General features: G+C 37.9%; 2 long non-coding RNA genes across 3 annotated transcripts; one reads left to right on the top strand and one right to left on the bottom strand.

The window, feature by feature from the left end:
* Positions 1 to 3448: 3448 nt before the first annotated feature.
* LOC137984239 (uncharacterized) lies at positions 3449 to 7054 on the bottom strand. The gene is made up of 2 exons (XR_011119093.1): positions 6877 to 7054; positions 3449 to 4050 (listed from the first exon to the last, which is right to left on the bottom strand). It is a non-coding gene; the product is annotated as an uncharacterized lncRNA (long non-coding RNA).
* A 162-nt stretch (positions 7055 to 7216) lies between these two features.
* On the top strand, positions 7217 to 18197 carry LOC137984238 (uncharacterized). Of its 2 annotated transcripts, none has more exons than XR_011119091.1 (3): positions 7217 to 7373; positions 14168 to 14290; positions 17288 to 18197. It is a non-coding gene; the product is annotated as an uncharacterized lncRNA (long non-coding RNA). The 2 variants fall into 2 exon arrangements; XR_011119092.1 differs by lacking the exon at positions 7217 to 7373 and adding an exon at positions 13900 to 13918.
* Positions 18198 to 18393: the final 196 nt, after the last annotated feature.

The following is an 18393-nucleotide window of genomic DNA, read 5'->3' as shown; positions in this document are numbered from 1 at the left end:
CGTGATTTCTTGATTTTTTAAACTTACGATCTCGGACACAATTATTGGGACAATGAAGTCATAATGCACGAGCGGTTTCTGAGGTAACACACGGGTATAATCCTCTCCCCCTTCCCTTCAGAGGCCGCTATGAGGGGAAGTATTATAAAATATAGGCACATCTTTAATTGAATCGGTTTTTTCCGCTCAAGTTATTGAAGGTGTCTCAAGAACTCCTAACTGAAGAGAGTGTGGTGTAACGTGAAGTGCTAGATTTCTATCCCATATGAACCATGTGAGCGTTAGCCCTACTGATGGAACTGGGCCCACACAAGGACAGAGACAAACTCTGACCAGGTTGGGAATTGAACCCACGATCTTCGGGTTAGATCTCCGCCGCTCTACCGACTGAGCTACAAGGTCAGACGGGAGCAGGCCGTGGGAACTGAAGATGTTAAATACACGGCAATGAACATGTACAAGTACAAGGAAAGGTTACGTTTATACAAACGTTGGCCGTGTAGCACTTATATCTTAAACAGAATTAACTGAAGAGAGTGTAGTGTAACGTGAAGTGCTAGATTTCTATCCCATATGAACTCTTAGCCACGATTGTTGGTTAAAGTGGAATGGACATTGTCTTGTTTTTAAGGTGGATCAAAAAAATATAAACCAATCATTTGATGTATCAAGAGTTGGAGATAAACTTATCACCAATGAGGTTACAATTGCAATGCTACGACAGTTGCAATTACTGTAGTGCCTCAGTTTTACCCACAAATGAAATAGGAGGGCATTTTCGACGCTATTTTTTCTTCTCTCCAAAAGCTGATTGTGATGGTTATATACATATTTACTAAAAAGCAATTACTTGAATAGACCTAATCGGCTAACTCAATGTTGTACCCAATTCAAACCCTTTGGGAATAAAACCTTTTGTTCCAGGTATTTTCATATCATTTAAATGTGAATGCTACATTATAATGCAAAAACAATACACAAAGAATCTCAACCCCGGGAAATTTGAATTGGGTGCAACATTGATTTAGCTGATTTGTTCTATTTGCTCGAGCTAGAAACGAAAGAAAATAAATGAGTTACAAGTTCTGGCGACAAAAGCCGTGACGGTATCTTTGTGTCTATTTTTGCTTTTTTCTCGTACTCATGCTGCAGATGCCTCGCGCCACACACGTCCAGAAACGCACGTGGACTTCAATAAGCGTCACGAAGTGTCGCGTTACTCTTTACTCTCACTTCAACACCAGTTTTGTCCCGGAATACTATGTACTTCTTGACTGAGTGGGAGGGCCAAATATTTTCCTGTCTGGCCCGACCCTAAACTCACTAAATGAGCATTTTATCATATGGGCTCTTTACACTATTCATGAGCACTCAGAAAATGAAGATTGGAAAAAATGAGCAACAAAAATTTGCAGAGAAAATTTATCTTATCTGTTGTTTGCGTTTGCTTTTCTGGCTGTAAATAACTTGGATGTTTAACAGCGACTAAATCCTCTAAGATCGCATCGCACGGAGCATGCGCAGTACGTGTTCCTAGCAGGGCCCTGCGCCTTTTTCCGTCCCTGGGGCCCGTTTCTCGAAGGTCGCGAAACTTTACGGGTAATTTTCGGGTGTCACAATTTCTTCTGTATCATGTCAAGAACGGGGAGGATTTAAGTCGTCAAACTTCACAGACTTGTTTCTTTCAGTTAGCTTGAAAACATGTTAAAAGATCGGCTTTCCAAAACAAGCGGTTGGCAGTTTCACAAATGGCTTTTCGGGCCCGAAAAGTTTTCGGGACTTTCGGGAAACGGGCTCCAGGTCCCTTGTAGCTTATACTATGACCCAGTACTCTAGTCAGTCTGATTGGCGCGTTGCGATCTGGTGGCGTTTCCGAATCACGTGAAACTACGAGATATTACGTACAATGAAAATGCGGGCGCGTACAAACGTGTTTGATAAAATAAGTTCCCCTTGTGTGGTCTTGGTGGACTTGAAGGTCTTGAAGGACATCGCAATCGCCTCTTGGTCGAAGACTTGGCCGCTTGGGCCATGTATCATGCTTTACGTACATAATGACTCAGCCGGAAATAAACTACTGAGTATTTCAAAGTGCGTTGCATAATGAGCTATCTCGGAAAATTTGAACCGGATATACCAGATCTGTAATGATGCTTTGAACTGAAATTCGACATTTTACGATGAATGTATGGGAACGTTGGCGCGCCTTTGCTCCCCCAGAATTGATCAGTTTTCAATGGCTAATAACTGGCTCGTTATCAAGTTAACAAATTGAGGTCAGTTTTTCATGCGTCTGTCCTGTTATTGATCATGAATTTCGTCATAACATTGTCAAAGTAGCTGTGGATCCGCAGACTGCAATGACAATGTTATGACGAAATTCATTGTCAATAACAGGAAAGACCCATGAAAAACTGACATCAATTTGTCTTTTACAATAACAAAAAGGCAGAGGGGTCAAAAATAAGTCAAAACACGATAAGAACGCTAGACAAAAATGAGAGAAACTTCAATTTTCTTCAAGCTGACGCGACCAATATCTCGTCAATATCGCATAAATTTGTGTCTGTCCGCTTATTGACAATAAAAATTAGCCAATGAGCGCGCGAGAATTTTGCAGTCATTGTAAAATTTCATTTCCTTTTCGACCTTTTACATTTTAAAGTAATTTGTAAATAACATGATGCCTTCTGCCTTCTATGAGCAAACTCGTATTTTAATGAACCAAATGGAAGCAAAGATTCCCTTATCATTGGCGGGCCGTGTTTTCACGACAGCCGTTGTCTCGCTTAACATTCCTGAAATTAGAAAGTGGTTTGTTTGCACACTTCGTTAAGCGACATAAAATGATACTTGTTTTCACGGATAAGATTAAATGAGGGAAGAACACGTGCCAATACAATAATAAAATAATAAAAATGGCACACCTATTTGAATAACCGCAAACGATTCCTCATTGGCAGGAAAGTAATTGCCAACTCGCTTAAGCTACCTGGTTTGGTGGCTTAAATTTAATGAGAATTCTATTGAAATTTGCCGACTTGCTTAACTTTAAGCGAGTTGAAAAAGGAATTGTTTTCACGGAACTTTCGGTTGTCACTCGCTAAGCGACCTGAAAAACCGCTCGTGAAAACAAGTCCATTGTAGTGTATCATGAAAACTCGATTGCACTGAATAGAAATCGATAGTTTTCTTAAATGGAATTATAACGATGATTTTCTTATTATATTGACTTGCTTATCAGTCGGATGTATTATTAGCAAAAAACAAAGGGTGATGAAAAGTTTATTACTGAAACTTCCTTTTGAGGGATCAGATCTGAATCAAGAATTTCTCGAAAACTAGACCACCAAATGAATACCTGAGATCATCTCCTGTTCGCATGATCAGGATTTCTTCATGATCATATTGGAAAATAAAGAACATTTGAAGCGGTATACCATGGGCATAGATTCAGTTTAAAATTTTATTACTTTACTTGGGTAGTAATTAACTGAAAGAAATAAGCTTCCTTTAAGCAAAATTTGAATATGTAAATTGTGTTAAAATAAATATAGGAATACTCTTTTAATTGGTCATCGACTTTCAGTTGTCGTCACTATAACTGTTAACTGATTTCGAAATGACAGAATACCCTTAAAGGTTTCTTTTTGACAAGGTAGTATCGTTGATTTTGTAATTTAAGTTGCAATTTTTCAGAGGAGTAAACATCTCGAACATGTACAATGGCTGTGTTCCTGCACTTCATGGGTGTGCACATAGAAATCGCTATCTCCTTTTGTGCAAAAAATTTCTATTTGTACTTTAGTCGACTTGACTGGCTTGCAACACCGGCATACTCTCCTGTTGAGGCTGTCCTCTGATGAACAGGTTCCTGTACATTGATATAAAGGCACTGTCCTCTTGATGCAGCCAACCACTTTCACGTCGACCTGATGTAGCCTTGGTTTGCATTCACTGGTATTTGCAGTCACCATCGTGTAGCAGGCTAATAAGGTGATCAGCAGTAGTGAAATCTGAGGAAACAACTTCTTTGCAGGTTTCATGGTTCTGTGGAAACGATAAGTTTAGGGTTAAATCGGGCGACAGCTGGCAGAGGTTAACTGCTCTGGGAAGAACTGAATACTGAACGTAAGAACTGAATGCTGAACGTAAGGGTGGTTACACGGCAATTTAGACGGTGCGGTTTTTGCTTGCGACTTCCGTATGCGTCAAGCCTACGCCACGGCTAGCTTACTTTAAGCTGCGACTTCAACAGAAATTATTGTGTCGTATAAATCAGACCTGGGAGACCCTTACAACAGACCGTCACGAGAAGTGAACATGTAAATGGCCGCAAGCAATGATGTACTGCTAGTTGTAAGCGAAACTCGTAAGCAAAAAATCGTACTGTCTAAATCGCCCCTTTAAACGATTTTCGTCACTAAAAAGTATCCCAGACTCCCCATAAGTATGTCCAGGAGATGCAGGCTCTGTTTTGCTAAGAATCACGAATCCGGCAGTCCTATTAAGGGTTTTGAAGCAATCGTGGACAATCTTCCTATCGGTGTACGTTGGATCAGTGGCTTGATCTGATCGGTGTAATTACAAGTTGAGAAGCTAAATATTTTCAGCAAGAGCCGGTACAACGTAGATTTGATTACGTTGTATCGGCTCCTGCTGAAAATAATTAGCTTCTGTCCTGGTTAGTATTTGCGTCAACTATACATTTAACAATATAATAACGTTAGCGTTTGTCTTATTTAAGTTTAAGGGAACACTTCTTGACTCGGATTTTTTCGCCTTTATTTGAAGATACAGCTGATGTTACATAATTTTAAGCATTCGAGACTTCAAGCAAAATGCGGTTCCTAAAGAGTTGAAACTTCGACTTCAAATCCAGTCCACAGATATGACTTTTATTTTCTTATTTTCTCTTTTACCACAAGTCCTGGGACACAGTGTCCTAAACTAACGATAATAGCAAATTCAAAGACAATTAAAAATTAACGATAATCGTTAATTTAGAGAAGATATCAGATATGTTGAAATAGCAGGTTACGGTGGTAATTTGCATAACCTGATAGAGGTCTGGATAAGAGGCAGGGCTGGTAGTATTAAAAATTTGAACAATACCAAAGTTATCTTTTCTTGCTATATATTAGAGCTGTCTTCAATTGACTGCCGAAAGTAATTACGCGATTGCAATTGCTACGCTTTAGTGATTGATTTAAAAATCTCGCGCCAGTTTATCAACCAATAAAAAGGAAAAACAAAACCAATTTCGACTTGCACGCGCAAATTTTCCCACGCTTTGAGCAAGTTTCATGGAATTTCTACGAATTTGGATTGGCTCATTGCGCTGTTTGTACCTGCTGTGATTGGTCGAAGTAATTACTGTGGAATCTGTTTTAATTTGTTTTACGACACTCTAAAAGCAATGTCTATTATAATTTTCCACAAAGTGTATGTCAAAGGGAAAATAAAAGAGGCAGTACAGGAAATTGCGACCGCCGACGAAGCCTTGATAGAAACCATTGGACTTATCAGTAAGGATCCTCAGATTACAACAGAATGAGAGTGACTCACTCAATAATTCCAATTCACCGCTACGCAGGAAGGGCGGTTGTCAATTAACACTGCAAGGAGAACGAATGAAAATGTTTATGGGGGTGCAGAAAAGAAATAGAGATATAAATGATCTAAAAGGTCGGCAAACATTAGAAACGATAAATTTTGTAGCTAGAGGAAATTACTGGACGTTTATGATAATGAAACTTTACAAATTAATTTAGCCAATGGTGGTTTAATCTTCAGTTTCAGTGAGGGCCGAGTCAGGTTTGAAAACAAAAATCGCCCACTATTAAAGATATTGATTTGCTTATTGAATACCAAGAAAAAAATGCAAAAATCAGCTGTTCTTAATTCAGATGCTCACGTGCCGCGGCCAGTGGAAAACTGAGACATCGCTTTGTGAAGAAACATCATTCCCAGGACCTCTGCCTTGGCTCCCCGGCCTAGAAGCTAAGGGAGAGGTCCTGGGAAGCAGGTTGTGAAAATGGTGAAGGAAAGGCAAAGAGGACAGCAAAAAGGGGATTGGAGGAACAACAGGGACTAATTACGACATTTTTTGTATGACACTCAGCTTTACTTTTTTCATTTTAAAACTAAAGATTACTAGTGAAATCAGGAAGGCATGCACATTTGCCTCGATAAAAGACTTGATCTGCTATCAATTTTCAAAGGGAAAGAACTATGAACGTTTTAATGTTCTTAAAGTAAAATTCTCCACAATCGTGATGATGCTAAAATCATGAAACGATGTGTTGTAAATTAATCAAATGAAAAAAAAATCTGGATGGCACTGTAATTACCAAAACCGTGAAAGAGAAATTATCAATTCTCTCCAGAGAAAAGCTGCGACCTTTCAGACCTTTTCCTGCAAAATGGTTGAATATTCAACATGTGGAGTTTTGAGGGTCTTTCAGTGATACTTTTGCTTTAAGCGGATAATCAACTCGAAGACTGAGCTCGCAAGGTTTATTACGCTTCTTTTGTAACAAAGAGCATATCCGTCATTGTCATCAGTATTTCACGTCTGTGTTTTCTTTTTGTTCAATTTTAATTATGTTGGTAAATGAATTGAAATCATAAGTTTATCAACAAGGATGCAACGGGCATTCATGAAAAAATTCGAAGTGTTCATACCTGGACGCTCCGACAGTAGGAGCACAGAATAATAGAGACTTGTTAAAAATTGAGTTTGTTTGGTTGGAAATAAAAATGGATTGTTGAGGGTTTTCGTAAAGATTTAGCAACGAAAAGTTAGAACATATCCTAAATGGAAAGAACCGGAACTCTAAAAGGACAAATGCCTTTGGCATTAGTTTGTAGTACCTTATTTTTCTTGGCTTTGTCACTCTACCACCTCAGGAAAGGCTAACACATTCTTCGTGTCAAGTCTTTAGATCTACCCAAGTGGAGACCTGTCTGTGTTCTTGTGTTCACGAGACAAGAGCGCATTAAGAACCACAAATGTTATGATGTTTTAACGACAAAGGAAGCTTTTACGCAAATCCCCTGGAATATATCTTATCATTGACAGTATGAGAGGACAAAAAGGATGTAAATACGAGTTTTCTTTGTTCGTCTAGACGTCAAAAAATACGACATTTCTTTCATAACGCAAATGACATTTTGTAATGCATCCGGCCGAAGAAAAATTGCTTCTCATTTTAAGACACAGCAATGGTTTTTCAAGATTTTGATCATGTTTTAATCTTGGTGCTGACGAACTCTCACTGAAATAAAAATCGCTGCAAGACAAACTCTCAGAAACCAGTTGACGCAAACCAACCCGTCAAAGTTTAGCTCTGTTGAGAGGTGATCAGAAGGTATATGCATGACTATATGAGTAATTACTGTTTCATCTCATTTTATGCAACAACCCCTTAACAAAAATATGCCGCCTCTTTCTTAGGTCGCATGCATAACTTTTTAGGGTGAAGTTAAAATCGTGATTTCTTAATTCATTGCTGAAAATTAAGTTGTCAGTAGTGAACCGCGTCAGTCAGTTTTCATGTCGACTTGTCGGGAAATTCTTTTTACCTCACGTTTATGTCGCATTTAATATCTAACAAGAGAAAAGTTTTGGTTATTTTATTCGATGACATTCATCATTTATACCTTTAAATATGAACTAGAATCACACTTGCAGGGACGTCGCCTTGGTCGAAAACTTCTCGCAGTAGCCTGAGAAGGACATTACTTTTGATGGGGATTTTTGTTATGTTGTGTCATTATCCTTAAATGTTGTGCTGATGTTCGAAAAGTGGCTCTTTTTTTTCAATATTCAGTTCGTCCCCTTTTCTCTCTCCTTGTTCCTGCATGTAGCTGCAGATGACAAAAATACCTTCAGTGTGGGTCGCCACATGATTAAGTGTCAATTACTGTGGTCCCAAAAGTCCGAAATTACCTGAAGACTAAAATGTCTACTAGTTGATATAATCACCAAGGCAGGACTTACATTTTCAGCCGCTGAAAATGAATCTCCTGCCTTGGTGTTAGGGTTAAATTGTATTCAAGAGGCTTGCGGGGACTCCAACCCACCCACTTCCCTTTGTTAGTCTCAAGTTCAATCAGCTGATCCAACCCATTTCTTCTTTCTTTCTTTTTCACTATTTTGCCTTTTTTAACAAAGACATTTTTAGTCTTCTCAGTAGTGCTAAATTAGAGTTACATTTTCTCCTAAATTAATAGTAAAAACGATTTGAGATCCCACGATATCGAACTTGCCAGAATAAAAGCCTCCTAAAACTGGATATTACTACATGGTGTCGCGAGTGAAAAGTGGCCATCGCTTAGTTGTATTTAGTAGCATTTATATCAGTGATCTCGACATTATAAAAAACGGGAAAGGACTTTTATATCAAAGTTGTGCGGACACTAGTAACTAAACACGCACGATGGAGTTAGTTTCTAAAAAAATTCAGTGTGGTTTGCTTCATCAATAGGAGTGCAAAACACGAAAACTTGGTTTTATCAAACGCGAGCGAGATTTCGCGTATAGCCCTTCGTCGGAGCTAATAGTAACTAGTAACTATTGTTCTACTTGAAGGCCAAAGGATTGAAATTAATACATAACCAGCTCATTTGTGCATAATTCGAGCAATCTCGACTGTTCGATTAGCCCCGGTCCACAGCCGTAGTTTGATTATTCTCACGGTTGGACACTAAATCCACCTACTGACTGTCTCTATATTCAAGTTCCCGATGTCATGTTTATGATCATAAGATGATATCTTCGAAAAAATATTATGATTGAAGAGTCCAAGTAAGCAAAAAAGTCATATTTCAACAAAGCGGGGGAGTTTTTAGAAATGCTGGACTTAGTGACGCCTGTTTTTTTTTTTTTTTTTTTTTTGTGTCGTCATGTCAAGTACCACTCTGGAGAGATATCAAACCAGAAATGAAGAATTAACCCAAGAAATCTTTCCGTGCGATCAGCCCACACCCTACTTAACCCCTATGGCAACAATTTACACAGATGAGAAAGCGTGTCTTCACTCAACGATATCATTGTTAATTATACTACAGTGCATGTCCTCATACAAATCGATGCTAACATCCAGTTCATTTTGTGAGTCTTAGAAAGCAGATTTTTGTCTTGTCATAATTTAATGTGGTGCCAGAAGGGATTTCCTTTTAATGGCTTTTGCTGTCTTTATCTTTAGCATTTTAGGATCAACCCACTGCTCGTGTCGCAAATGTGAGATGTTTATGGCATGATATAAGTGGATGGCAAGGCTCTTTAGAGCTTGAGTGCTTTTGTCAAATTAGTAATGGAAATTGTTTTGGCTTTTCTTCGATATTTTGATTTTGATTGATTTCAACGATTATTGATATTATTCTGCTTTCAATCGACTCAGATTACAAAGGGAACGAAAGAGCATTGCGTACTTTCGTTTCGACACCAAAAGTTTGCTCTTCGATTTTCTTTGATTTTAATCATATCTTGTAAATTAAAGTGAACTAATTAGTGTAATACACAAATACAACTTCAGTTCTTAACTTAGGATTTAAAAGCTACAGAAAACTAAAAGCTACAGCTAAAACTGAATGTGACAACTGTACTGAACTTCTTATACAACTACGATTTCCAACTAGACCAACTACATGCAGCGAACAACTTTTAAAGTAGTCAAATAACTAAACTCATATTTTTAGCTCAATAACTACAATTGAAAGTAAATCTGTGTTTGGCTAATTAGCAATTCATGGTTGCTGCAGATGCTTTGATATGTACACTCCTCAAAAGGTTTTCTTCAAACATATATTAATTCCTCTTACGAGTTAAATCGAACGGTCGCCCAGACTCTATTTTTTTTAAGGTCTTCTCCTAGTTAGGCTGAGGCCTCAGCATTCTCGGTGAAATAGCTGAATGTTGCACATTTCGTTAACGACAGCTGAAAAAACATGACCGTTAATAGTTGTTTTCAGGTTTTTGCCATGATGCACAACTGTCGACACTGGAATTTCAGATTTTCAATTCAGATTTACCCGGCCACCAAACAATGAAGAGATTTATTTTTCGAAGTTGACTCGAGGATAGTCGGAAAAAACCCGAGTGCTTCTTCGCAGGAGTAGAACCTACGACCTTCCGATTACCAGTTCGGATACTCTTCGGATGCTCTTCTCGACTTTTCCGAGCTGTAACGTTGTAAGCCATCACTGCAAGGGTTTAAATTGTCGAAATGGAGCATATTGTTGTGGCTCGATTAAATTTAATTTATCTGCAACCATCGCTTTCTGGATAAAGATCAATTTAGCAATGTCATTTGAAGGCCAGTGGACGGTATACATAAAATGCAATTTAAGGGAAATTGTGTTCTAAGCAACCGTTAAGGAATAGTCTTAAGATTTGTGCATATATATTATCACTACATTATACGCCCTTCTCCAAAATGGCGGCCCAAAATTCAAATAAGTTAAAATTAAAAGCTAATACCAGAAATAGAAAAAGCACCTTTTCTTTAGTAACAATGCAAATTTTCGGCATATAATGTAATATCAGCTGAGAAAATGTAAGTTGAAAAATGCGGAAACATTTCAGTACAGACGGTTTTCTCTAATTCTCCATTTGAACCAACACACAATAAGATGGCTATTCATTTGTAAATAGGGAACTGACTGCTGCACTGGGTTAACACTTGGCCCGGCCTACGTTGAACAACAGCCCCGTTTTTATTGAAAAAAAGAAAAACAGTCATCAGTTAACATTGCTTGCCACATTATAGCTTACTGCCTGCTGCCCGCCAGGAAAAACCCCCTTTGGGAGCAAACCTGATCCCTGCCGAATGCAGCGTCAGGCATTACAAACAACCCCGAGGGAGAGGGGTTGAAAACTTGTACTACACAGTAACACTCATATAAGTAATAGATAATAAATAAAACTTGAGCAAATACAAGAACCGCACAGCAGCACAGTCAGTGTAGAGTGACTTTACTTCATCCAGTCCCTCCGGCTTATTTCTGATCTGCAATACTATGGCAACTGTCAAAATGGTGGTCAACCGTGAAACGCAGAAAACTACAATTTGTATGATTGGGGGTATGGCATCTACCCCCAGTCATACAAACGTCTGTAAATGTGTCAAATTGCAGCTTACATTTTCTCAGCTGATTTAACACTTAATACGCTGAAACTTTGCAGGGTCACTAAAGTAAAGGTGCTCTTTCTATTTCTGGTATCAGTTTTTCATTCAGTTCAATTTTAACTCATTCAAATCCGTTGCCGCCATTTTGGAGAAGGGTCTATTTGAATTATTTGTTGAATGGCCCTTTCCTTTATCTTTCCGGAGGGACAGCATTTGTAAAGAGCTAGGAGGTTGATTTCACAATATGAGACAGCAGTCGTCACTAGAATCGCAATTGGACCTTAGGAGTTTCAAATTGCTGTTGGAAGCCGCGATTCGCAAACTCAGAGCTCTACTTCCATGCTAAAAGACGCTTTGGATATTAGAAAATGTATTCTTTATATTGTGTAAATATCTGCAGGTATTGATCAAAATGGAATCATGATTTCTTTTAAAACCTCAGCCAAGATATAAATTTAAAGATAGCAAATGAAAAAAAAGACGTTAAAAATCAATTTAGATGATAACATTTAGTTATGCACCAAAATTGAACTCAAAAGAAATGAAAAAGGAAAAGATCTAGAACTCCGATCCGTGAAAGATAATCTTTGCCTTTTTCCATTTCTCTCATCTCCAGTTAGTCATAAAGTTAATAGAATAGCTACTGTTTTGAAAAAAAATGTTAAAAGGACCTTATTTTACTTACGTCATGCGTTATTTAAACTTGAAACGGGAAATGAATATTTTGTACGAATAAAAAATGTATAAAGTTTATGTTTCAGAAAGAAGAAATGAGGGCCTAGAATATAATAACAATGTCAGCTAAGTTTACTTTGTGTGATTGGTTATCTTAGTTTGTAATAATTTGTCTCAAAACGTTAACGCAAGTACAAAGAACGACTCTTAATCGAATCCTGATCTAAATGTTTTTCAAGTTATTAATAAAAAAGAGAAAACCCAGACAAGGTGTCTTTTAAGGAGCCTGGAAAGGTCTACAAAGTCGGTTTCACTAGTGTCTGTCAAATGGCTTATAAATGACTGGCTTACACCGTCAACGCCGCTTTAAATGGGGATCTTGCAGTTGGCCAACTCTATTAATATAATATCATCATTCAGACTAAGGCATACTACGTTTTTTGGCAAGCAAAATATTCCTTCAAATTAAATTAACAGCAAGATTTGAAACAAATCTTTCAAGGAACATCTACTGTTGTTAGATTTTTGGCCAATGCTTTTGAATTACAAGTCTGGTGTCACTCTTTTGCCATCCGTTACAACAGTCGATAGCAGCAAATAATCTTAGTAAGGTAACAAAGTCTTAAATAAACAAACCTAATGATTATGTTTGGGTCTCCAATGATAAGCGAAATCTTGTGGTATGGCGTGACATAAGCACCTTTGCGAATGGCTTAAGATTTTGCTTTTAAATGGCTTCTAACGACATGCCTTGTTTTAGATAGAAGTGGAAACTTAAAATACTTAGTTTAAATGGCTAACAGTCAATGCTGTTACATGTACATGGATTCTCTGCATAATGTTTCTTGCTTTTTCAAAGAAGTTAACTTAACCTTATCTTTCCTTTTTAAGAGCAGAATTTGCTTGACTTACCCTATATTAACCTGACGTGCATACATCGTTGTTTTACGTGGCTTATATGGTTTGTATTTTATTGCATGCTTTTAAATACGGCTTGCATGAATTTTCACGTCAAATATGTCTATGACTTTCCCCTTTTTTGGCCTTACATAGCGTACAAAATTCCATCCCCTATAATTCTTTACCTTGCTGGATCTGTGCACCTTGACAGATGTGCTTGACTGTTCTTTGCTCCCAAACTGACCTTTCGTCTTTTTTCTTAACAATCTTTGAAAGGGCTTGATCATACTTTAAATTTTCTCCAGAGGCTAACAGGTGCATCCGCGATGGACAGAGCCTATCGTGTTTCTTTTTATCTTTTGTTTGTTATAACCACGCTTCCCAGTTTGTTTTGCCTTATTTGAATGTGCCCGGAAGCCAAACAGTCTCTTTTTGAGTTTTCACTAGAAGTAATTAACTCACACTCAATTGGAAATTGATTGGGATGTTTCACACGTTTTCAGCAACAAGTAGAGAGATGAAAAAGGTTAACAATGACCTTATAATGAGAATGATGTCGTTTTCACCCTTTTCAAATCTTTAGGTGTTCTTCTTTCAATGATCTGATTCAATGAAAACTATGATGGCTCCATAATTGCAACTGCAACTCAGTAGTCATATGGCTAGCTCAGTAGAAAACCATTCAGACATCGCAAAATGCGACGTTCGAGAAGTCTGATCGATTAAATCAAAACTGATAGCAGTTGTACTGGCGACTAACAATCATGTAGCTAGCGAACGATTTAATATATCAGTATTTCAATTCACCTGCTAAATTCTTTATCAACATTTTTAATTCTTTGCGGTTTGAACTATCACGAATAAAACACATCAAAACAAGGCAATATATCTATGACATATTTAGTCTTTTAGCAACCTAAAACAAGTTGAATAATCGATGTTGTTAGATTGAAGGTGCGTGGGCAATCGCACCTGCTCGTTGATTCGATTTTAATTTTGTTCTGAAGAGCGGCATTCCTCACGAAACAGTGATGATGGAAGTAAAATAAAGAGCTCCCTGACAAGCATAGTTAAAGGGCTTTTGTCCTTAAACACTTTTATAATTATAAATATGAAACGAAAAAAACTGAAGCTTCCCACCAACGCTGTTATGGAAGTGGTAGCAAATTCCGTATGTGGGTTCGTTTGATCATTAGGTGTAAGCCTCGGTATGTGATCTTTACTATGTGAGGTTGTACCGCCTCTGCCTTCCGAATTTGGATTCTTTTCACTCTAACCTTAATTAAAATTGAAGTCCAAACTGATATAATTTATGTTTTTCCTCTTCATTGTCCGACATGACAATCCTTTGTCAATTAATCTTCGTTTCATCTTATTTCTTTCTTCCGTCGTTTTCGTGATCATCTATTACGCGTCTCTTCAAATGATTGAATTTCATTCAACATTCAAATCAACAGCGGGAAAAGTTCTCAAAGCTTCACATGACATATAACCAGTGACGAGTTCACTACATATATCTCACACCACAAACAAGTCAATGTAAAGAAGTGTCAACTTGAGAATTCTACGTGCATGATGAGGTAAGAAAATAAGGATTTTATCTTGAGTGTTGGGGTTTATTTTGATTTGATTTTGTTTCTTAAGCATCCCTTTTCCTATTCGAAACGACTGAACCCTTTTGAAACAACACGACACACGTTTGCCCCACATACGTTATCATTTCCACTGAGTAATATAATATATCCTGAAGTTTCAACCAACTAAAGTTAGGACACTATTTCGGCGGAGCACTCAATTCTTCTTCTTTTCGACTAAAGCAAAACCACCTGGCTGACTTAAATTAAAAACGATTTCATTCAAGTCGCTCTCTGTTTTAAAAGAAGGGGATTATCGATCGATCGGTCTGAGCATGAAAGCTGGTGGAGCTTTTCCGAAACTTCGTCAGTTGTCTGCAGAATGATATTAGCTATCCGTGTCCTCATACATGGGACCCTTTCTATTTCAATTGAATGCAATCCTGTCTTATTTCAATGGTTCGTACGATCCTAACCAAGACTTCTGACGTTGAAGTGTGGCACAACAAACAAATGTTGTTTTATTCGAAACGTAGACTGATAAAATCATATCAGCTGTCTCCTTTTAGTACGAGGTTTTTGCTTGCCTTTTGCTCGATTGCCGGTGATGAACTTGGTTTACGTTGAGGCCAAACAAGAAAAAAACTGAATAAATACGGAGGGATGCTTTTTCGATTGTCAAACATCCAACTAACGCGAATGATAGAGGCCAACCGGCGGGTTTAATTGAATGCCCTTCACAGCTCAACGTTTTTAATAGTATATTTTAATTACATATTCTCTTATTATGCCTATCTACTAGAGTTCAAAAATGTTTTTTATTGTTTGATTTAGATTCATCTGCGAGACTGAGTGCTTAAAGCTTAGAATCTATCAGAAAGCAACCTTATTCAGTATCCAGAGATCGACAATAACTTGAACGAAACGAAACGAAACGAAACGAAATCGCGATAAAAAGGATTTTATGCTTTCAGAGCACTTTCTCAGTTACTGATGATAAGGTCGGCACAGGCGCACAAAATTCATATTGCTCTCAAAATATAGGGTTTTTTTTTTTCAGAATAACTAATTTATCCTCAGGATATGTAGTTAATTTTTGTACCCTATTGCATTTATTCTCTTTCTGAATCTTTGAATAAAATTTATTCAATAAAATTTATTGTGAAGAAGAAAGTCGATTTTTATATTTGTCATCCAGCTTTATTTTTAAAACTAGGGGCACTGTCACATTTCCGTGCAGTCAGTGTCGTTTTCTTTTACTGATAAAAAGTATCAACTCTTAGCGATCGCTGTAACGAGACAATCTGACGTGAATTTTCAGGAAACTTCAGGAAATACAGATCGTTTAGTTTAAAATTGTAAAGTGTCATTGAGCTGTGCATAAATATGATATGTTCATTTAGGCAACCTTTGATTAAAAGGAAATGGGAATCTGTTATCCCTCTTATTACAGTCGCCACGCGTTCCTGCAATTAACGCTAAATGAAATGGAAGCAACACTGGACCAACATTAATTTTATTGGAACAGTTGTAACACAAGTTATTACATGACTAGCTCCGTGAGCGGGCAAGATGAACCAAATCGCGCGCTCTGATTGGCTACCCGAGCGGGCAAGATGGAGCGATACTGCCCGCTCGGGATTTCTCGCTTGGTCCCGCAAGATCAAAGATCATTTTTTGGTGTTTTAAGTCATATAATAAATCCTTTATTCACCAAGATTGTTCGGTCAAGATGACTGGATATTGGCCTCGTTCTTTTTTTGCGTGTTTATGGACCTCGACTTCGTCTCGGTCCATAAACACGCAAAAAAAGAACTTGGCCAATATCCAGTCATCTTGACCTCACGCTTGGTCAATAACCCATACGTACAGAATGTTAGGCAATGTTAGAACCGCCCACTGGTTGCATAGCGTCATCCGTGAAAACGGCTCATGATAACAGGCCAACATTTGATCGTCTTAACATTCTAGCGATGCACTCATTTTTCTACTCGTCACTTCTTCACATTGACCTGTTTGTGGTGTGGGATATTATGTACTTATTGACTGAGTGGGAGGGCCGGACGGGAAAATATTTGGCCAGAAGGTCATGGCGTACGGACCGAGAGCAGCGAGGTCCGTGCGCCATGACCGAGGGCAAAATATTTTCCCGTCCGGCCCGACCTAACTCAGTCAATAAGCACTTTATCATATGACCACCGCGCTTTTCCCTTTTTTTGTTCCGGGTAACAAAATTCGGAATGTTCACTGACGTCGCTCATTTTGACCGAAAAGTCTGGATTTATATAGCAATTGCAACAAAGTCGCGCGCGCTTTCATTGCAAAACTATTGAGAAAATCCCCGTATGAGGGCCGTACGCGATCCTAGCAGGGCCGGACGGCTTTTTCCGGCCCTGCTCGCGTCATCGCGTACGGCCCTCATACGGGGATTTTCTCAATAGTTTTGCAATGAAAGCGCGCGAAGGGCCGTACGGGTCATATGATAAATGTTGTGATGAACCAAAAGTTTAAGAACATACTAAGAGATCATATAGCCAGGCTGAGAATCAGTTAAGAGTACAGTCTTTATTTTGATCATTAGGTTTCTTTGTTTTTGTGAGTAGTATAATAAAAGGTAAAAGAAATGAAAAACTATACTCTAACGGGACAATTAACTCAAATACTTAAGGGCATTTTTTTAAGGCAATGTGGTTTTCTTGTTTCAGGATACAACGAAGAGCAACTCAGTTTGTAGTCGAACTCTACAGACTGACGTCCTTTCTTACCCCTGAGAAAGAATTATAAAGTGCCATGAGACTGTATGTGATATGTGCAGAAAATAAATCACTTACCATTACTTAGTAAACCACACAAAACAGTGTAGATTTCGAAGAACGGCTTTCATGATTTACACACTTTAATTCCTGAGGCTTAATGTCCATTTATTAACGTTGGCGGGTTTATAAAATTTGGAGTTATGAAACGACTTTATGTTTGTCTTGCATTGTGTTTCTTGTTTCTTAGACCAATGATTTATCATCATCAGTTGATCGCATTGGTACTGTTACTGCTTAGCCACGTGACTTGGACTCGAGAGACATGCGAGAGGGAAGCGATTGATTCGATTGTTTGCGGTAATCAACCAGTTAAATTATACAGATGTCGAGGGGTATGTGAATCAACGAGTAATATACTTATGGCTTATCCCTGGTACAGAACGGACTGCAGGTGCTGTAGACGTACAGAAACAGTGGAAGAGTTAAGACAATGCGACGATGGAAGCCAAGAAAGAATTGTTAAAATTACACGCTGTAATTGTGAGAGTTGTAACGCAGTTTAAATAAATGATTCGAAAAGACAGTAAACAAAAATGAAATGTTATTTAATTACGCCATTGTTTTCAAATAGTGCTTAGACAAAAGACATCAAAAACAAAAACTGAAGCAAGTTTCACCAGGAAGAATTTCAATTAATTTCTCAGTTAGTTGTAGTCACAAAGGATCTAGATTTGGGTATTTGCATCTGTCTGTAAATTGTACTTTGAGTAGCAGGAAAATTAGACACAAATGTGTGGAAAATAAATAACGAGATGACAGGCTTTTGTTCTAGTCCATACTCCTCTGAATTAAATCTAGACCATTCGAAGATTGTATGGATTCCAATCATTGTTGTTCATTGCAGTCACTTATTGCCTTCTCACCTGCAATGGACCTTACAAATCAGTTACAAATTGCTAAAAGGTGATTTATTCAGTAATCTATAGGTCTTGCGCACTATACATTTTTGGACACGAGCGTCAAAGTTGACCTATACTTTGAAAAGTAACTGCCAACTTTGGCGTCTTTTTGAGTCAAGTTTGTCATAGTACTGGTATCGCTTAATGTTTTTATAAGCTGGCAAAAAGATATCTTTTGTTACAATAAATATCATAATAACCTTTTTCTCTCGCTGTAATGTAAGTTACCACTCACTGTTAGGTTGCCACTCATAATTTATGGTACGAGTACAATGGTGCGAAAAAAAAGAATGAACCGGAATAAACGTTGGCAGTAACTTATAATAATAATAATAGAGCGGTTTTCAATTGAGTCTCGAAAGTAATTAGCGAATTACTTTGGTTTTGCATCTAC

The sequence above is a fragment of the Montipora foliosa genome, chromosome 14 (assembly GCF_036669935.1).
Source record: "Montipora foliosa isolate CH-2021 chromosome 14, ASM3666993v2, whole genome shotgun sequence".
NCBI lineage: Eukaryota > Metazoa > Cnidaria > Anthozoa > Scleractinia > Acroporidae > Montipora > Montipora foliosa.
This window is presented reverse-complemented; position numbering and strand designations above follow the sequence as displayed.